The following is a 22,350-nucleotide window of genomic DNA, read 5'->3' on the forward strand; positions in this document are numbered from 1 at the left end:
GGGCCGGATCCTTCTAAGACCGAGAAGGCCGGAAGTGCGAGGCTGTGAAATGGGACGGTCTAGCCTTCAGATTTGCGTCACCGCTGTGTCGGTGGCGTTTAATAAACTCGGCCGTCTGCTCCTTGCTATCTAAAATATAACAGGACACTGGCGTAAATTGTCGACCATTGACCTTAATTCAGCTGTGTGAAAATCCCGGAGGAACCCACCTGATGGATTAATAAAGTTTTATTTAATCTAATAATCTAATAACTTTGATCTCACGTTTAACCTGAGTAGCGAAAGACAGCAGGGGTCTGAAAATTATGAAGCCGGGAGTCCGCTGCTCTTGCCGGCTCGAGTGACTCCCGGCTAGCTATTGAGCTGGTGGGTAACAGACGTCTCCGAAAACGTCGGCGCACTTTTGCAAATATGCGATATCTTGATAAACTAAGCAGATATTTGTAATTTACACCGCTACTTTCTCGCCTGAAAACATGTTAAAAGTTTATTTTATGACCCAGAAAGATTAGTAAGAGTAATTTTAAAACTTAGTAGCAGCCGCCATTGTTGGCAGTTGAAATTTGGCTGGGCCGCGCTATGAATTCTGGGATATGGTGGGCCACGAAGGACACACCCAACCCATCCTTCAAATTTGGGGAAATGAAGGACGCATTTGTCGGCCGCATTTGAAGGAGTCGCCTGGCTGTGACGTAATCGGCCTTCAAATGCGGCCTCCGGAGGATGCAGCCGACGTTTTGGGACACAGCTTGCATGTCTCTTTAGCAGTTTGAGTCACCAGACCGACAGCCTGGACGCCACAGTCCAGCTTTTCCTCATCAGGCCGGTGTACCGAGCCGTGCAATCAGCTGGCAAAGCAGATGTTCACGAGATGCGATCAGCGTTATTTTATGCAAAATCTTCTTCAAGATGTGAAGAACTAAAAATCAATAGATGTTCTGTCATTTCATGAACCGACTGAGTCGAGTGGGATGTTTGCACGTTCTCTCCATGCTGAGTTTCTTCTGCTACTACAAAACACACCAGCTGGATGCTGCTCGTGTGTTGATGATGCTCAAAAACAGCTTCTTAATCCTGACAGTTTAACTTCTTGGTTTTCATTTTTAACCGTGCATATAAAAACTAACAAATATATTTCAAAAATAACAACAGTGTTGGAGGAAAAACAGCCACAGTCACCCCAGAGGCGGCTTTGGAGAGGATGTGGAGCACATGCACGCAGGGTTTAGTTCAACTCGACAGCCAGTCTGTGCTCGTTAATAGACTGAATAAATCCTCGTCCACTCAGCCGCGGTCAAGATCTTCAAACTCGGCAGACAAACCCTCGCACTCACTTACCCTGCCTTTGTCAAAGGTCACATAACCCTCCCCCTGGTTTCATTCAGCCGTGGAAAACAAACCAAAACTTTAGGATTCGGTAAAATCTCTGAAGAGCAACTCCAGCATCTGACCGTTGTCCGTTTTAGCTCTGAGGATCCCTCTGTGATCCCTCTCCACTGTACGAGCTTTTGATATTTACTAGGGATGCACCGATACCAATACTGGTATCGGGTATCGGGGCCGATACTATAAAATGTGTGTGTACTCATACTCGTAAAAGTTAACCGATACCATGAACCGATACCAACTTATTTCATTAATCAGAGGGTGGCTTGTCATTTCTGTTGTAGTTTTTTAGATTGGCCACTAGGGGGCCAATTATTATTTTATTTATTATTTATTTAATAATAATTATTTTGTTTGTTTGTTTACAATATGGACACTCTGCAATAATTTAAAAGTTTATTTTATTCTCAAACCTAATTTGTATTTCTTTTATTCCAAACAGAAGTGTTTATTTATTATTCTGAAAGCTCGAGACAGTGCCAATAGTTCAGTGATATTTTGTAAAATTACAATGTGGAGACTCTGCAATAATTTAACAGAAGTGCTTATTTTTTACTTGAAATTTTTTTGTGGTCATTTTTATTAAGATTTTATTTTTTATCGGCAGAGAATAAAATAAAACCTGTCTTCCAATTCATTGTATTTGTGTGTGTGTGTGGTAGAAGTATCGTTTTTTGTACTCTGTATCAGCAAGTACTCAGATCCAAGTATCGTATCGTATCGGTTTGAAAAAATTGGTATCGTTGCATCCCTAATATTTACCCTTCTTTGTCCAGCGCTGTAAACCTAAACACTAAAAGTTTTTAAGCAGATTAGTTGCACTTTTAGCTAATTAGCAACATTATTTTAGATTAACTTGAATTTAACTCAATCGTGTCGATTTAGGATGAATTATATTGTGTTAATATGATTTATGATTCTATCCTCAACATGACATGGCTCAAAGTGACGCTCCCCTATCAGCACTCTCCACTGTAGGAAACTAAAGTGAAAGCCGTGCTGAGCCATATAAGATTTTTACATCATATTTATTGCTAAGGTGCGCTTGTTTTGATATTAAATAAACAAAGCAGTGAGGTGGGTGCTGCTGTGAGAGCGCAGACAGGTCAGTGCAGCGACATCATTTCAAACTGTCTCCAGTTAAGTTTTGCAAAACAAACGAGGTCATGTCACAGAGCGACTCTGTTTATGTTCTAATTAAAGAACAGCAGACAAACCTGTCGAGTGTGGGTGACATAAAAACAGGCTGTCCGTGAGGTTGTATAAACGAAAAGAGTTTGAATTAACTTCATAACTAATAATGATTAAAGTTTAATGAAGCGGTACAAGTAGACCGTAATTAAGACATTGAAACCATGTAAAGTTCATAAAAAGTTTCAGTGTTTTAATTACTGCATGCATCTTTACGTTGTCCTCTTAAACTTTTTAATGTGATGTGGTGAGTCCGGGTCCTTTCTGTGTGGAGCTCTCCCCGGGTCTGCGTGGGTTTCCTGTGGATACTCTGTCGGGTTACCTGGTGAATCGGCCGTCTCTACGCCTCGCCGAGCTGCACTGAAGGGTCAGGAGGTTCATTATTTGGTCCCATTTGTGCTAAAAACCTCACATCACTCTAAAGCACTTTGGGTAAAAGTGCTCTTCACAGAGAGCGCTCTTGAAAAATAAGTGAAATGTGCTTTCATGCAAGAGACACAGTGAAAGCTGATACGTTGTAAGTTTTTCCTCAAACTTGTTAATGAATGGAAACATGTCAGGCTGGAAAACAGACGGCAGCTTAGAAGCACTGCAGTGGATTTTATTCTCTAATCGATACTGGACATAAAGTTATATTCAGTTATTTATAACCAGGGTTTGTCTGGTCATGGAAAAACCTGGAAAAGTCACAGAATTTGAAAACAGCTCAAATGTATTTGCGTCATGACAGAGTGTCCACTGTGGTTTAATGACGGCTTCATGCATATCGACGTCGTTCAGTTTTTATTCCTGGTTTTCAGTCCCAACCTCAGCCTTTTCTCTCTGTTTCCCATCCTTTAAAAATGGCTTCTTCACAGCTAACCTTGCACTGAGACCATTTGTGATGGGGCTAACGTCCAAAGACTTTGAAAGACCTTCAGGACGTCTGGAGAACAACTGCTCGAGGTCACTTATAACCCGGGGAAGACGAAGTGCTGGTGGGCACAAGCGCTCACCCCCTCATGCAGCGGGAGTCACTCAGACGATGACGCTTATGCCGCTGAACAGACTTGCTCCGCGGATGCGACGGAGCGTCGAGGGCCTCAACTTAGAGCTGCAGGAAGTGTTTGTGTGTGAAAGACAAGACGATCAGCATCAGCGTGAGATTTTGGATATCCCAGATGGCCACAGAGCTCCCGCCCCTGCCCAGAGATGCAGCAGTGGAAATGAAGGAAGCGATGCTGATGGAGAGGGACACAAGATCTCATAGTCCACAGGCTCTGGCTCTCCCATGGTGCAGGGAGATTGGGATGGGGATAAAAGTGATGGATTCAAAGGACAAGGTGAACCTGAAGAGGTCAGAAGTGACGCATCAAGAATACAAGGGGACTGAGAAGGAGAAAGAAGGGAAGGATCCAGTGGCCCCGGTGAGGGGTCACTCTGAGAGCCACTGCTGCACCACCGCCTTTGAGAATAAAAACAGCAAACAGTTCACGATTTATAAGATTTGCAATGGTTATTTCACTAATTGTATGTTCAAGCTTTGATAGCAGCAGATGTATGTGTGTGGCTCCTGGGAAGAAAATAAAAAGTGCTGTAAATGCAAACAGCAGGACGTTGTTGTATCGCGTTGCTAAAACAACAGTTTCTAAAACTATTTCTGTAATTCTGCACATGCGTGATAACAGATGACGCTTTTCACTCGATCACTTAATAAGATAAGATAACCTTTATCAGTTACACTCGCGGGAAATTTTCACATTTGTTACGATATTTCCAGATAATGTGCGGTTTCCATGGAGACCGTGGTTAGCTGCCACTTCATTCGATGACATTTGAAGACTACAAAAGATCATTTCACTTGTTAATGAGTTTCCTGAGTCATGCACCTCATCGCCAAAGGTGAACAAATATTAATTTGAACAGCGACCTCAGAGCGATGTCAGATCCCGATCATCACTCTGGATCAGTAATATTTTCCTGCTCTTAAGTACATTCACTATATCAGTTGTTTCATACAGCGAACCACTTTGCTTTAACCTCCTAGGCCCTGGCGTCCACATATGTGGACGTCACATTTTGGGTTATTTAGACCAAAATACTCAATTTTGCTCTACAAGGGCCTGATATCCACTTACGAGGACATTATACTGCTACTTCTATCAAAATTTTAAACGAATATGCTCATATGTGGCTCTTATTTTTCTTAAAAACAAAAATAAGGTAAAAAAAAATCTGGTAATTCTTTGTTTTTACATTCATCGGGCCCCAATCAGCCCAAATATCAAAGAGAAATTAAAAATGCTGCTGTGGAAAAGTTCGGGTCTTAGGAGGTTAAGGCACAGCCTGCTCTTTTTGCTGTCTAATTTTACTTGAACTTCATTTACCAACACTGGAGCGCGGCCAGTAAAAATGCTCCAGAAGGCACCAAACACAGTCTAGTTCAGATACTGGGAGCCCAGCAAACAGCTGTTACCAACAGCTGTTTGCTGGAGCGTCTGTCAGTGCAGCCACTTTGACATTAAACCAAAACAACCATAACAAAAGATGTACGTTCTGTTTATGCCTGCTTCCAGTTTTAGTTACAGTTTTGGATATAATCCACACCAAATTAGACAAAAGCACAGTTTGGGCTTCTGAGGACCAGCTGAACATCAGCGTACCCATCTCCTGATGGCACGCATGCCACAACGCTCACATCATCTTCAGCTGGTTTGCTGGAAATGAAGATGAGTTGAGCTCCACCATCACTAACAGAGCACCTTTGGGTCGCGGATGTGCAGACGACAACTCTGCATGAATCGTGTGACGGTGTCACGTCAACATGGCCGAAAAAAAGTAAGAGGTGAAGAATTAGAAAGTGATTCTGTCAAAACTGGATCAGTGATGAAAACGCAGTGTTTCTTTTTTGCCCTGCTCACACTGAAATATTCATTGTGGTAATGCCATCTTTAGCAAATATGTTCTTTACTGACGGATCGTCGTCGATGCCAAAGCCCGATTTAGAGCTGCGAGAACTGTTTTTATTTGGTAAACCCCTGCTGATCTCGAAAGGCATGTGGAAGCCCACAGCAAACACCAGTCACGCTTCCAAGAATGCATTTCCAGGAAGCTGCTTTTGGCTGTGAGATTAATATTTATTTACCGTGGTTTTGGAAAGAGGAGTCGTGTGCCATCTGGTTGATTCTCGGAAAATTCACAAGCCCTCTCGGAAAAATCCCACAAGGACTCATCGGATAGGCAGGAAGATGCTGCTAACGGATGCACAGCTAAGCCAGTAGGAGGTGTCTGATATTTTCTGGATCGCAGTCAGTTCCTGTATAATACCAGCGAACAGAGACTGAGGCACTACACCAGCTACGATTTCTACTGGAGAGGATCCCCTGTCTTTGTGCCAGCAGTACTTTGCAGCACAGAACAGAAGTTTCACTCGTCTGCAGCTTCAGAATAGCAGTTAAGTCGACTTGTTGCGCCACACTGATGCTGATTAAAGAGCCGAAACACGTAAAATACTTGGAAATTACTAGAAGAAATAGATATTTGTTATTAAACACAGAATTTAAGTGAAAAATGTGCAAATGTGGAAAAAATGTTGACAATGGCTGTAAGTTTTGTTTCTGCAGACTACACATTGTTGGACATGAAAAATGGCAAACAAGACGAAAATGAATGAAATGCATATCAATAACTGTGCATTCAGTTGGACTGTTCACATCAGCAAAGCAGCAAAAACAGGCATCAGAGTCTGAACCTGCTGATGGTCCTGAAATAGCCTGTGCTCGATACATCTGCACCAGGAAAATGTAAACTCAACAATGTTTCCATCCATGTTGGAAATGCTTTCAGAGAGAGGTGATGAACTCTGATGAAGAGACCAGGCCTGACGTGCTGAATGTGCGGCCCGTCGGTCACCAGAAGGACACTTTTTGTGGAAGTCGCTGACATTTCCTTCTCTTCACTGTGTTTAAATAACATCCTCGTGGACGTTTTAGAATCACAGCTCATCGCAAATCTGTTAAATGCCAATTTGTTGTCGGGCGGTTTGACGAAACAATCGTGAATCTGGTGTCTGGGCTTTGCAAGGCTGCTTTGGATGTTAGCGTTATTTTACTCAATCCAATTCAATAATTTATTGTCCCGCAAGGGGAAATTAGTGTAGCAGCAAGGGCAACAATAAGAGTAAACAAAGCAATAATAAAAAGTGACAAAACAGTTAGTTACTATTAAGGAGGCGGGTGCAGCAGGGATAAAAGAAACGTGGAGTTGTTTGGTCTTCCTCACAGGTACTCTAAAACGACGACCAGAGAGCAACAAGTCGAACTCGCTGTGAAGTGGATGCTTAAAACAATTAACTAATAGATTGAGCCTCACAGCACCTGTTTGTTAGAAATGTCCAAAAGTCCGTCTTGCCAACGCCCGGAGATTTTGCTGGCAGTTTTTCCCAAAACTCCCAGTCGATCCTTGTTCTTCTGAGTCATGTTACCAAACCAAGCAGCGATACAGAAAGAAATACAAGATCCAATAAAACTACAAACTATCTAAAGATGAAGTTGACTTCATGAGCTTTTCTTGGGCCCTCCTGTAACTGAAGCACAGCTCATTGCTTCACAGAGAGGAAAACCCACTCTGACTTTAACTCTGCCTCCTGTCACGTGCTGCAGCTCGAAGCAGCTTTTAGACGTCTTAAACCCCTCAGAAGAAGCTACGCTAACATCCATGTACTAGTTTCTCCATCAAGACCAGCATCCTGCACTGAGTGATGCTTTTATAGGCCGCGATGTCATTAAAACAAGTACTAACACGATGTGAGACTAAAACGACGTGCTAACACAAAATCCGTGGATTCGCTGTAAATATAAATCTGCATTGTTATTCCCCTCCAGCCGTCAGCGTCGGCCGTTATATGTAAACACAAATAAGCTGTGAAAAGTTCAGCAGAAGTGCTCTGCGACTAAAGTTATTGTTGTTATTATTCAACACCGATACTTCCCCCAAGGCTGCTTCCACGGCCGAGCGTATGAGTGTTTATGGTTCATGACACAATTATGATTAAGATGTTAGCCTCTCACTGCCAGTAGCTGGTAAGGAGTGAGCAAATAAAAAGTGGGGTGGGGGGAGAAGAGAGCGAGTGAGCGAGCAGGGAAAAAAGACGCAATTTAGCATCAGCGTCTCGCTCCTGGGACACCGGCGAGGAGCACAGTGCTGACCTGTCACCGCGCTGGGTCTCATCTAAGAGGACTCTCCACTGCTTCCTCTCACACCAAGCTAAAGCCTTTCTTTCTCCTCCTTTTCCTCATTTTCTTCCTCACAACAGATAATTCTTTCATTCTCCAACAGAGATCTGACGAATTTACGCAACGCAGGTGACAAGTCGATTAGTAACTAGTAATGTGACGAGTGGATTCAGTTCATTACGGCACGTTAATGTGACGACAGTGTCGCCTTGCCAGTGTTGGGGAGTAACGGAATACATGTACCGCCGTTACGTATTTAAAATACAAAATATGAGTAACTGTATTCCGTTACAGTTACCGTTTAAAAAGGTGGTATTTAGAATACAGTTACTTTGTTGAAATAAATGGATTACACGGCGGTACTTCCCTGTTTCATATTGTGGCGGGTCAGGACTGTTTGGGTTTTGTTTGACAGCTACGTTCTGTTGTTCATGTTGCCATGGTTACAGGGTGACGCTCTCTCTGCATGTTTCCTGGGTGAGAGAGCGCCTGTTGTTGTTGTGCTAAGCTAATAGGCAGAATGCTACAGGTATAGCTCTAAAGAATGTAGCATCATGGGCAGTGTAGTCCGTGCTGCAGGGAGAATGGACTGCCATACACGTTATGTGTCTGTGAGCGAGGGAGGGAGAAAAAGGAAAAGTACGAGCTGTCATCGAGCAGAAACGGGAGCTGGAAGCATGTAAATATAATAATAACCACTGCAGCCAAGAAGAGAGCCTGACGAGCCCAGTTGTAAGTAAGCTATTAAGACTCGACTGTACACCGTGTTCGTGTTTTCCTCCAAAAACAATAAGTTCTGTTGGAGCAGCCTTTCAACGCCTCTCTCTGTCTCTGCTAGCAAAGTGACCCAGACAACAAAGTAAAGCTAGTTTTTGGCTACGAGCCGACACAGAACCCACCGTATTAGCCAGAGGTCCCTTTACTACGGTTCGGAGCCGCGGACCTTCAGTAACAGTAATAAATGTTATTACGCCTTGCTGGGGATCTGTTTGCTCCCGTTAACTCTGATTATATCACAATTCCTTGAATCCTAAACAGTTTCTGTGTGATCTGAAAAACCAGAGGTGGGCCGATTAATTTATTTAAGTTTATTCATTACGAGCCCCTAAACGTGAACAGCCGAGCTTCAGCTCCTACGCTAAAGAAACACTGGTGGGCGCGAGTGCTACCCCTCAGCTTCTCCTTAGATGTGAGCTACAAATGTGAAAATCCATGAGATTTTCAGAAAACCTGACCTCTGACCTTCATCACGAGGTTGAGGTCACTGAGATGCATCTGTGGTATCAATTTGAAATTCTTAGGTCTCATCATTCTTGAGTTGTCGTGTTTAAGACTTGACCTCTGAGACTTAAATTCACTGTTGATTTTTAATAGATGCGTTTGTGGTTTCAATTTGATCATTCACGAGATATTGTGTTCCCAAAGTCGGTCGCCCACGCCACCCACGCCTCCCCGTGGAGTACTGACGATACCCCGTCAGCCTTTTATGCCGAGGGAGAAAACAGTCTTGTAACCACGAAAATAATCAGCTTCTCTGAAAGTGTAGTCCTCCAAAAAAAAACAACAAGTCCATCTCCACGTTGAAGGGTTGCCATGTTTCACTGGTGAAGGGTTCATGCAACAGTGATCATGCAGCAATATGTGGCGTGCAGAGCAGCCATATGTTGCTGTGAAACGCAGCGTGCAAATGCCGTGGGACTGAGTTTGATGTCTGTGCTTTGTTTGACGCCACTTGGATTAATTCTTAGAGAGATTAGTTAAAGAATAACATTTCTAAATGCTGCACAAAAGCAGCACAATAAATGCAAAGAGTTTGACTTGCAGTGGGAGGGTCTACCAAATCTGAGAGATCTCAGTAAACCTGCAATTTTGATTTTATCTAAACAGGAAAAACTCAGCACCCGTGAAGCATGAAAGTTTACACTATGTGCAACGAGTGTGCAAGGGATTAGGGGTAACATTAGCAGCCTAGAGAAATACGATTTATTTACGGGTAAGAATAATAGTAAAAATAAAAATCCCTACAGTGGTAGAAAGGAAAGAAACAGCCTCCTTCACTACCAACAGAGACACACGGGGGTTAAATGCAGGGATTTAGGGCCTCATGTTATTTTTGGTGATGGTAAAAGCAGGAAAAGTTGATCCCAGGAGCCTCTTTATGCTGCCAAGAAAATGCTTCTTCATCTTTACCTCCCAGTCTGCTGCCTCTCTAAATTCTGCCATCATCTCAGCTCTTCCTGTTTCTTCCCCTCATTTACCCCCACCGCCCTACTCTCTCCCCACCCCTCCCTGTTTCTCTTACCCATCACTGCCTGTCTGAGCACACTTTGGAGGGTGTTCAGCTCTGTCTGGTTAAAGTCCAAAACATCTAAATCACTACAGGGGGTGCTGATCCAGACTCGGAGCTTGGCAGCGTCACTCCCACTTCTTTCTGATTCTCATTTACCTCCGCTAATACTTGCGTGTCTCTTGCCGAAAGCCACATCTTCAGGTTTTATTTTGCTCTGCTTTAATGTGATGACGTCCTCTCTGCTCCTCTCCGCGTTAAATCCAGTCTGTGATTAAACGTTTTAACAGATAATAAATTCATGCTAGCAGAGAACCTGTTAGCTTTGGTGACATTAAAGATTAAGTTACTGTAATTATACTTGTGAAGTATGGCCTCGGGGCTCACGGGCCTATCTGTTCATAAAGGTAGATCTATGATGAGGTTCTGCTCTGTATGGCTCGCGTGTCTGAGGGCACGTTTTCAGCTAAAATTAGCAAACACTGATGTTTCTGTGCTTGTGGCATGCAGACAGTAGCACCTGCATGTGTTAGATGTTCTGCTGCTTACTTTTTACACACGTCTCAGCACAGAAGCCTGTATATGCACAAAATAAGAGGTACAGATGATCACATTCGAATGTGTTGGCCTGTAGTCACTCAGATGCTTCCTAAAAGGGAGATGTTGCTAAAGATATAAGAATTTTCTCTGGCGTCACTCGTATTATTAAATCTACTGTTCATGTGCACGGAGGATGAAAATGATGACGCAGTGAAGTGAACATTACCTTTATTTATATTGCATGAAAAGACAAGAGCATGCAATAATGTCAAAATTAGTTTAGGACAGAAACACGATATTGGCTCTTTGCTAACATCTGCACAGACGGCATGCTAACAAAAAGCTAGCTAGTTGTACCATTTCCCATATAGGGAAATGGTACAACTAGCTAGCTTCAGTGCTTCCTGTTTCTCATGAAAACATTTTAGAGGAAGTGAAGAGCAGACAAATGGACACATTTCATATTGAATGTAAGGAAACAAGATGTTTATTAAACCATGTGCCACAAAGCTCACTGGTAAAAACATAAAAAAAAGTCATATTTTATTCTGTCTTAACTTTAGATTAGGTATAGTAAAAGTTCAAGAATTGCTATGCCTTAATTAAATGTTTTAGTCAAAAGACAGTGACTAAATCTAAATCAAAATTTGCAGTCAAAATTTTAAAAAAAAAAATGCTAATGCTAGCTTTATGCTAGCATTGCTAGCTTTATGCTAGCATTGCTAGCTTTATGCTATGCTAGCTATGTGCTAGCTTTATGCTAGCATTCATCTGATGAAGTTTCGGTTTTGGTGGGTGAACTTCTAGTGTTTTCTCTGTCTCTACACTGCACCCGTACAGTTTATGCAGTTCTTCCATCCATGCTTGTTAGCAGTTAGCTGATGGAACTACTGCGACATCACTCGTTGGGCGCGGAGTATTGGAGGTTAATGTCAAAATATATGGCAACTTCTTTTCTTTCTAAACTACATTCATGTTGGAGTATTTGGAAAAAAAGTAAGAATTATTTCACAGTTTGTCTTTTAATTTTCTCTGTTTATTAAAAGTAAATACAGCAAAAGCCGAACAAATGAAATTAAAATGAAACAGACATTTTTTTTAATGTCTGTTTTGATTTCTGTCTATGAGATGAAGCAGAATGTGAAACTTTCTCGACATCTCTCCTTGTTAGGAATAAAGAAATATAATTCTCAGATATTTTACTATGAAAATGGAGCTTCAATATTCCACAGACAGAGAAAGTGCACTTATGAAATCATACCAAAGAGCATAAAACTATTACTGCTGGAGTTAGGGACATTTATTTAAACAGGTCTTCATTTGCATGAAAATTCCCATCAAAAAACCTGGATATGTTTTCTAGAGAGAGCACTAGCAGACATAATCTGGTTTATATTTTTTATTCTTTAAAAAGAGATACTGTATAATCTCAAATGTAACCTTGATACATGAGTTCATTCACCATGGTAACAGGGCCGCAGGAACTATCAGGCCAGATAAAGTCCGTGATTGGTGCTGTGTTGGTAGTGCATAGGTGGTATGTAGAGCTTTGGAGAACTGTGTGTAGATGCTCTTAGTGCTAATGTCACCAGGTTCAGAGTCTGGTTATGTAAAATAACCTGTTACCGTTCGTGTTGTTGGTCCTTTACCTTCGCCCGTGACATTAAAGAGCAACAATTGTTGGAAACAATGAAACCTGCCGACTTCAACATTCATTCTAAACCTTTAGCATCATCTTTGAGCTACGCTGGCTTTTTGGAGGACTGCACACAAATGCATCTCCACATGTTCCTCGCTGGCTGCTTAGCTTAGCTAAAGAGCTACTAATAAGATGTCAATGCAGGATCATAGATCTGAGCTCACATGCTCACCACTATTTATTATGATCAAACTGGGTTTTAAAGTGAAAAGGACGCCTCTCTCACCTCTTGCTTGCTAGCACAGATTTTGGTATTCACATTTTTTCTTTAAAAAAATAATAGTGTGTTGAGATACCGTGCATAACCGATACGATTCTTCCTCCTGGGATAGAGGGGAACAGTTTTGCCAAATTATCCTAATCACGTGCTCAACAATGCTGTCGACAGGCCTGCTAAAGCCACTGAAATAACAAAGAGGTGAAGAATAAACCTTCTTTATAGTTGTATCCAATTATAAAAGAAAAGGAAGTTACTCAGCTGTTTAAGTATTCATTATGCCCTGCAGTCAGGCCTGGCTCTGGGCCTGGCTTCACGCCTATATGGCAGAATAAACTAGTAAAATTGGTTGCTTTCTTCTTCTTTTTATATTTATTGTTTAATCGATAAAAAGCAGCTGTGTCTGATCGTGGGCAGGTCACACCTTTCATTTCACTATTTACTGTTATTTGTAAGTATTGTTTCATCTGTAATGGGCCAGTGAGACGGCGCAGTGTGGTGCAGCACTGAGCGCATGGCCTTAGTGTTAATGAGGGGCAACAAAGTGGGACAAAAGGCTGAACTGCTGGAGCACTTAAGAATACGGGTCAAAAACCCCTTTATTTACCATGTGCAATAACTGCACAACCATTTAACCTACTGACACTGAACAGAAACATAAAAGGTGCTTCTGGTCCGTTTATCTCGCCAACATATTACATCTTCTGCCTTTTGCCTTCAAACAAACATGACTAATCTAATTACACAAATCAAAAAACAATCATGAAGCTGTAGTGGAAAGGGTGTGCAGAGCCCGCACATTCAGAGAGACAACTGCAAACTAGCCTGAACACACACGTCCATGTGTGAAGTGAAAACGTGTGGCCAGTGTAGCAAAAACAGCAACAAAGTTCACGTTGGTGTAAACTTAAACTGGACTGAGTAAATAGATTCTCTCAGGAGACACGGGGTCTTCTTCAAAGTAAAACAACAAGCGATGTTGATTTTATTAAAAATTTGTGTAGAAAGCGTTTAGGATTAAAATTATTCCATAGCTTGTGTAGCATCCCTGGCTGAATGATGGTCTCTTATACTGATGCTTTATTGGAAAAGTTTTTATTGAAACATTCAGTGAAGACACCGTAAGAGCTAGGAGCAAAACAAAACCAGCAATATTAATACCATAACATCAAAGGAAACTAATTTCTCCTGCTCACATATAGCATATACATCAAATTTACATCACTCAATTCATTATATCACCTCACTAACTTACAACTACACATAAAGGTCAAGGTTAACAACATAAACTCTATTAAACGACATTTTGATTGCACGTAACTTATTCCGTTAAAGGAAACATTAACAAACCTTGTGCCACTGTCAGCCAGGTACTAATTGGCAAAGGAAACGTACATATTTTTCACTTTAAGGCACACTATTTACCATATCCTAAAAGAAACGTTACTAACAGCCCTTTAACGTTTATGCGCCAGTTTCCTGTTTCAAAATAAAAGCATGGATTTCAAAATAAAACCGAAGTACCTTTCAAAAAAACGTAAAAATATTTACCAAATTTAAAGGTCATTTACAGCTTGTGATATCACGATAACATGATTGGTCAGCTAATGGTCCAAGAGACCATTAGTGGTCCAAGAGACCATTAGTGGTCCAAGAGACCATTAGTCCAACAATACCAACAGACTGTGACGCACAGACCCTTAAACCCATAAAGAGAAGCCGCCTTTCTTCATTTCCATGCTCATAGATGACATACCGTGTTAGAGCGTGAGTGAGACGGGGCTGTCACTCCCAGCCTGCCAGTTTCAAACATGCAGGATTGTTTTTGTGAATCAGAAACATCATCTGTTCCCAAACCTAATGTGTGAAACACTAGAGTCACCACCACACCTCCAGCCTTCTAACACAGACATTCCAGGTGTCCAGAAGGAGACAGAGCCAAGTCCAAAAATACCCACTTATTTTTTTCACTCACTCTGTATTTAAACATTCATTGTTATTCGTCCCCGGCTTGCTCCCTGCACCCCCAACGCATGGTAGCCAGGTTCCTGCAGTGATAGTTGGATGATGCAGTATTCAATTACCTAAATAGTGTCGATAGCAAACATTGTTAGTTTATTTTGTTTGTGAATACATATTTTATTGGAATGCCTCATATCTAAATACTTCCTGAACGAAAGCATGTTTAGATGGGAGGCAGCTTTCATCAGAGTTTCATCACATTTCTTCTGCTCTTTGCCTCCACTGACTTTCACTGCATCACTGCTGATCTTCGATGGTTTTGTTGAGTTTTACAAAAGGAGCTGAAAAACCGAGGCTGTGCTGCTCCAACTAAAGAAAACGCTTGAGCTTCGTCTGTCTGGAGGTTAAAGCGGACCTTTTCCAGTCATTTCCAGGCTTTTTGTTTGTTTTTCTACCAGAGCGGCTTTGCATGATTCACAGTTCAAAATAATCCTTATTTGAATCATACTGGGAATCGATGCTACTCTGCTCAGGATGTCTTCACTCTGTGAAACCACACAGAGCCAAAAATAAAAGCAGAAATTCTACAACACTCATCTCATAATTGAGCTGTGTTCATTATGAGCATCCGTCATTGCAACAGTAACATTAACACAACAGAAAACAGGGAAAAGCACAATAGGTTCCCTTAAATGACCAACAGTCTGGGAAGTGTTTGCTTTGCATTCAGCTGATTACAATGTATTTCCACTTGCTTGTTTACTCACACATTGAAATGGCCAATAAACTCCCTCTGGCTGTCAGCCATTCCATGTATTCAAACATTTGGAGGCATGCAAGCCCCAATAATAGCCAATCCACTGGCAGCAGCCATCGGGCCCTGGTACCGATCCACATGTTGTCTATAAAAGTCCTAATGTGGAGCTGCCCGACTATTTGGCAGCAGGAATGACCAATAACATTTAGTAAAACCTCATTTCTCTCTCTAATCAGGGACAGACTTTGTTTTTCCACAATTGGGTTTTCTTCAGGGTCTCTGAATGAATAGTTGGCTGAACAAGTGGCACCACTGGAAAGCAGCCGTGAAGGGAAAAAGACTCAAAGGCCAATGATTTTGATTTGCCTCCAATTTGCCACTTATTTTCTTCCTCCCTAGCTCTTCAGCTCCACTTTCTTAACATGCACACACACACACACCTCTGCTCTGATGAGATTGGCCATTATTTTTGCTTGAACCCAGCCCCATATTCGTTTCTCAGTCAGCCACTAGCCTAAGAGGTTATTGGAAAGCTATCAGAACTCTTTGTGCATGGATGGAAATTGTGTAGAAAGCACAGAGGAGAGAGCCGTTATATTTCATCACTGCAGTGCATTTATTTGATTTGTGATATACTTTGTGAGGCGAGTAGATCCACAGCGTAATACTGTAGATGTAAAGGAATAAGAACTCTCTAACGCAATGTGCACTTTCCTAAAACTTTGAAAACCATTAGCAATTTGTTATTGCGTTTGGATTTTTGAATAATGTTGCCATCTGTCTGTCGAGCCGCCGTGTTCTGAGATATAAACAGTAAGGTTCCCCTCGGCGTCGGTACTTGACAGCCAATAACTGGATACCAAGAAGTAACAGCCTGTTTTTAAGGAGTGGAAACGTCTGCATTTAGAGGTTGGAAGGGTGGTGGTGGGGGTTTGTCTGCCAGGGGAACAGCCAGGAGTCCAGTTTCTGTAATAAATTGTTTGTTCGATTGACTCAACTTTTGCAGTAACTTCATTAGTGATGGTGGAAAGAAACCACAGGATGAGGTTCGGGTTAGGTCTCATAATTAGATCTAAATGTGATCTGAAAAGAGTCCCGTATCAGTGCTGCTGTAAGCCCAAATCATCATGGCACAGATGCCAAATCAAAAGAAAAGAAACACCATTCACTTCAACAACATGGCGCTATTCGATGCACCGTAAACGGTATTGAGCTGCTCAGGCTGATCCATTCTCTCACTTTACTACTTCTAAAAAACATGCTTCCAATTTTAGGCAAAGATACGGAGACTAAGAAATGTATCTTTGCATACAATAAGTTGAAGAATAGTTCATTATTTCCTAGTGTCATGGTCTAGTCTCTTGGTTTCTGCCTCTGTGCTTCCTCGTGTAACGCTTTGTTTTCATGTCTGTGCCTCTCATTGTTTCAGTGTCGAGCCCGCGTCTCTTGCCTGTCTCGTGTTTCCTGTTTTACTTTGACAGTCTCGTGTGCCGTGTTACTGTTTTCAGTTTGCTTCGCCCGGTCTCGTTGTGTGTGATTACTCCCAGCTGTGCTCTCCTCCTGTGTCTCATTCCCTCGTTATCTCTGTATTTAAGCCCTCTGTCTTCCTCTGTTTGTTGTCGGATCAGCTGTGTATCTCCTGCAGGATCCATGATCCTCGTCGCTGGTTTTCATGTGTTCCACGTCTCAGGTCTTTGGTTTTTTATACTTATTTTTGTAGTAGCTCCCAGTTTAAGTTTTGTCACTTTCTGCTTTTGTTTGTATTCTTTTCCTGCTGTCATTAAAATACACTTTCACTTTAAGGTCAACAACAGTGTCTATGTTGGTCGATACTCTCTTCACTCCTCGACAAATAGTTTATAATATGGTACGGGACAGTATGGTATTATGTAGTAAAACATGTTATGATATAAATTAACTTAATATCCCATTTAAGTCACTCTTTAATCATTGGTGTCGAATAAAAGTATATAATGTAATCAAGAAATATTTACAGCAATTGTGTCTGTATAATTTAAGTCAGCGGTCCCCAACCCCCGGGCCTCGGACCGGTACCGGTCCATGAATCGCCCATGATTCCCTTTAGTGACTATTTCAGTGGAAATATTCACTAAAGGGAAATTATTTCCGGTTAAGCTGGTGCGGTCGAGCGTGCACGTTCGGCGACACCAGTAGGCCGTTATCACTGCAGGCTGTAAACATTCTTCTTTGTCTTATATAAGAGGTGTGTAGCACATTATTAAAAAGATGAATGCATGTTTTAGAGTTGAGTCAAACAGCACAAAGACACTGGTCCACAGAGGTGTGGGAAACAAATTCAGTAATTATCCGTCAGCGTGTTGCAGACAGGTGGGAGGTGGGCTCCCAGTGAGGGGCATTGTTTCTGTAGTTGTTCCTGTTTGCTGCAGATGTCGCTTCACCCTTCACCACCCTGACTGGAAACACATTCAGTACAGAAGCGTTCAGATCAGGTTTTTTCTGAAATGTGACACATTTACACACGAATGGATGGGAACGCACACACACACTTCTCCATCTGACTTGATGCTGGTGTCACTAGGAGACTTGCTTTCCTGCCAAGCTGCCGAGGCTGTCGTCTCCACAACACCTGGAGAAGCTTGGCAACTCCTGAAGCGTTCTGTGTGTGTTTGTGGGGTTTTTCTCTTCAAGGACTTTTTCAGTTCAGTTTGTTTTGTTTCTGCAAAGCAGATTTTGTGAGAGTTGCACAAAACCACATCAAATCTGTCTGAATAAACCGCACTTTTGGAAGATATTAGCTTTATTTCTGAATGAAATTGAAAGTTGAGCGGTGTGGCCCGAGGATTTGGGGGAATTAGAAATTGTTTTTATTCACTTCAACTCTGTTTCATCTCAGAGTTTATTCACTACTCGTTTCCAACTTTCTTTCTGAAGACTTTAGCTCTGCGCACTTCTTTAATTTTCTCAGCTTAACAAATGTTGCTGACAAATTGTGTTTCGTCTTGAAGTTTAAGGGTCAGTTATCTGTACCTGTCACACCTGAGAAGAAAGAAAAGAATCAGAAAACTAATCTAGAGAAAATAGTGTGTGTGTCTGTGTGTGTCAGGCAAAGTGCTTCTACGCAGTGTACCAGGGGCATGGAGAAAAGTTGTCGTACCATAGGCACGAGGAGTGTGTGTGTGTGGGGGGCAAGGTGTTTCTGCGCAGTGTACCAGGGGCACGGAGAAAAGTTGTCGTACCATAGGCACGAGGAGTGTGTGTGTGTGTGTGTGTTTTCATAATCGGGATTCTTTTTGTAAACAAATGTCATTTGAACTGGACTCTGTTGAAACGGGTGACTGGACAGGACAGCAGTTTGTCTGCCACGACTCGCAGCCATATTTGGAAGGGCTTCTTGCAGATGGAAACAGAAAAGCAAGTGTTGTGCAGGATGAGGAGCATCATTAATTCCCTCTCCCAGGCTCTGCGAGGATATTGCCAGAGAGCTGATCAAACAGCCTTGGCCACGTTTGGCTCATGCAGCTGTTGCTCGTTGTGTTCGTGTTTTATGTTTTGAACCAAAGATTCGGGCACTCGTGGTAAACTGCGAGGTCAGCCTCAGATAATCAACCTGTAATTTTGTCTATACAGATAACTTGTAATTACCACACTGCAGTAATGTAATTACATAAATAAATAAATAAAATGGATTCTTATCTTTGGTCACCGATGTCCAGGATTCAACAGCCGGTGGCCTGAAGCTCATTTCTGCTGCTTGTATCTGCAGCCCATGTGTTTTTTTTGGTCAGTATTCACGACTTGAGGCTACAGATGAGCGTGAAAACCTAAATAGACTAAACTGACATTCACCTTCAGGCTAATCTCTTCCCTCCGTGATGTGCCGTCTCACTGTGGTGGATGGCTTTGAGTGGACTCTGTACAGGAAGAGCTATAGAGGTCCCTCGGCCCGTACATCACACACGGCCTTGGGGTTTTGATCCCAGCTGCCAAAAGACCTCAGGGTCGGTGTCGTGTTCGTGTAACGGCCCCTGATATTTCACGCAGAAATGGGCAGAGTTCCAGTTCATCCAGTGGAAGCATTTGTATCCTCAGTTCTTCAGAAATTCAAACGTCTCTGGTGCTTATTGATAATCAAAATAAGCAGACAAGACGATGACAGCTTCACGGGTGAGATTAAGGAAGGTGGCCAGAAAAACTACAAAAATAACTAAAAAAATACATGAATGTGTGTGTGTGTCCGCTTTAAATGCTATTTTAGAACAATCTCCGTTTGGATAGCTTTGTGCCTCGCTTGGCTTTTGTTTATTCTCGCTGCTTATTTCAAGCTTATCTATCAGCCTGGACGTTGCTAAGCTGCACCTCTTCAGCTCTCTGCATCTCCCCTCGCACAGAAATGAAAATCGGACCATACACAATGAGATTTCCCCGTTTTTGCTGACTGCTGTTTTGGAGTCTCCTCTAGCTTTCAGCGCTCTCTCACCGGGGCCCTGTCTTGTGCCATTTGTTTCAGTTAGCGGGTAATGTGTGTGGTTGTCAAAAACAATTGGCTTGGGTGGTGTGAGGCACGCACTCCAAAGCGCGACCGACAGTAAATTGTATTTTTCCACAGAGTTATTAGGCCATTATTATGGCGCTAGAAGTGAACAATGCCTCCTCATCATCAAAGGCAGACAATTAGAATCATCATTAATCGCTGCTATCGGCACATCAATGGGGCAAGGGGTTATAATGGAGTTATAGACCACTTATGGGGTAATCAATCAATGTGATTGCTAACTAAACTCTCTTTCATTGTGCCAAGGAGTGAGTGGCCAGTCAGTGACTCAAATGAGAGCTATTGGATAGGAGTATGTGAGAGGAATGTTTACGGCATGTTATTTGTAGTAATGTTCAGTTGTGTCCAATCTCTTATCTTAAAGTCATTTTCCTCCGTGGCTCTGCAGAGCTGCATCCAAGCAATCATAGTCAGCTCCATCCTGCAGCCCCCAGGGGCTACAATAATGGCTGAATACATAAAGGCCAGATTAGAGTAAATTGATGCTGTTATTGCTGTTCCACACCAGCACCAGTGGAACATTTAGCAGCTAAACAGGCAGACAGTTTTCTCAGGAGACGGTGAAGACCCAATAAGAGCTCAAAGACAAACGATGATTGGACTGTGATGAATAGAAACGTTGCTCTTTTGCCTGATGAATGCTGAAATATTTACCGTTACTGTTTGGAAGATGTTGCATCAGTGCGAGCGAAACATGTTTTTGATGCCAGTGGTGCTGAACAAGGTTATTATCGTTAACGAAAACTAACAAAATAATGAAAACTAGAAGTGAAAAAACATTTTCGTTAACGGAAATAAAAACAAAAACAAAAACAAAAAAAGGAAAACTAACTAAAACTGTAATGAGTGTTCACAAAACTAACTCAAATTAACTGAATTTATAGCAAAAGTGTGTTTAGTTTTCATTGATGTGTGCGTGTCATACAAGAGTCAAGGGTGAAAATGAAGTTTAGTTTCCAGATTTTTTTCTTGCTGTGTCTCATTATGCCAGCAGGTGGCAGCACGTTAGTCGAGTCGTCTGTGTCGCTGCTCCGTCCACGCGCAGAATCATGTCAGGAAAAGTCGGGAGCCAGAGTCCAATTTGGGATTACTTTGAATATGACTGTGTTTTGGATAAAGCAAGTGTCTTGTAGTGGAAAGAGACAAATCATGAGGGACATTTCTAAAGGGAAAAAAACCCCACAAACCTTAAAGTGCACTTGAAAAGCTCACACAAGAAGGCTAACCTAGCTTACCTAAAACAGAAGCTAACCCCAGGCAAGGCAGCATGATGCATCCCGAGACAACAGGACGGGGATATCTACACAACTGTGTGAGTCAATTACCTTCAAAAAGTTTATCAATTCACTTGAACCAAAATTACGAACACCCGGTGCTGCGAGAGTTAATAGTCTCTTTGGGGCCAAGATATACATTTTATAGTTGCCTGGTATCAATGGTTGTTCATCTGCCTTTATTTATTTATTTAAAGAACCCATAGGTGGGAATGTGAGTTGTCTGTCTCTGCGTGTTAGCCCTGCAACAGACAGGCGACCTGTCCAGGGTGCAGTATGGTAGCTGGAATAGCAACATACCCAAGGATGAGCAGAATGACTGATATGATGAAACTGGGATTTTGTTACACTTAATTATTGCAAACACGACTAAAACTATAACTGAAACTAATCAAAACTAAACTGGAACTAAGGATTTTCAAAAAAATAAAAACTAAACTAGCAAACAATTGGTAAAAACTAATTAAAACTGATATAAAATTGAAAATCTGAAGTCAAAACTAAATAAAAATAAAAACTAATGAAAATTGCAAAACTATTAAAACCCTGTTGGTTACTTCTTGCTTCGAAAACTTCCATAAAGCTTGGTGGCATTCGGTGAGGTACATTTGGGTACAGTGAACTCATGTTCAAGAAACCAGTTTGAGATGATGTTTGATTTGTGACGTGACGTGTTAACCTGGTGCAAACATCCTTTATCTGATGTTGGTGAGCTTGTACGAACTGCACCCTCAGTTTCAGCTGACAGGGATGGTGTTCTGCTGCTGTAGCTCGTCTGCTTCAAGGCTAAAAATGTTGTTTCTGCAAAGACGCTCTTCTGCTCACCTTCATCCTGGTTATTTGAGTTACTGAAGTCAAAATCCCAGATTAAACCTGCAGTTATCCAGTCAAGTCCTGCTTTATACTTTAGGCCTCTGGAAGAATCCTGTGTGAAGCCAAATGTCAGAAATGACTATTTTTTTGCAGTTTGTGAAGCACATTTACCCACTGACTAAGTACACGGTGCTTATTTGAGGAGTGGGGCCTAAAACTGAGAGGGAAGTGGATTGCCCGTGTTGTACTCGTGATGTTTTATGTAGTTGGTTTTGTGCTGTTTGGTTTTATTTGCCTTTCACAGATCTGTGACTACTGCAGCTTTAATGCAGCTTTAACTACGCAGATGCCCTGTAATCATCTCTTCCGATGAAACGGCAGCCCACAGGGGACAAAAACACAGCATCATGACACTTATTTGCCTTATAAAAGCTATCCAAATAAACAATGTTGTCAGTGCGAACCGGGCTTTCAGCA

At 41.9% G+C, this 22,350-nt stretch overlaps 1 protein-coding gene and 1 long non-coding RNA gene across 9 annotated transcripts in view; both read left to right on the top strand.

Moving 5' to 3' along the window:
* Nucleotides 1–21,201, top strand: part of LOC146510488 (uncharacterized) — a 28,880-nt gene extending 7,679 nt beyond the window's left edge. Inside the window, exon 2 of the long non-coding RNA XR_014876304.1 lies at nucleotides 19–21,201. This is a non-coding gene — a long non-coding RNA (uncharacterized LOC146510488). The remainder of the gene's footprint in view (nucleotides 1–18) is intronic.
* sgcd (sarcoglycan, delta (dystrophin-associated glycoprotein)) overlaps nucleotides 1–22,350 on the top strand; it is a 598,968-nt gene that overhangs the window by 379,771 nt on the left and 196,847 nt on the right. The gene's annotated exons all lie outside the window — the stretch shown is intronic.

The sequence above is a fragment of the Neolamprologus multifasciatus genome, chromosome 10 (assembly GCF_963576455.1).
Source record: "Neolamprologus multifasciatus chromosome 10, fNeoMul1.2, whole genome shotgun sequence".
Lineage (NCBI taxonomy): Eukaryota > Metazoa > Chordata > Actinopteri > Cichliformes > Cichlidae > Neolamprologus > Neolamprologus multifasciatus.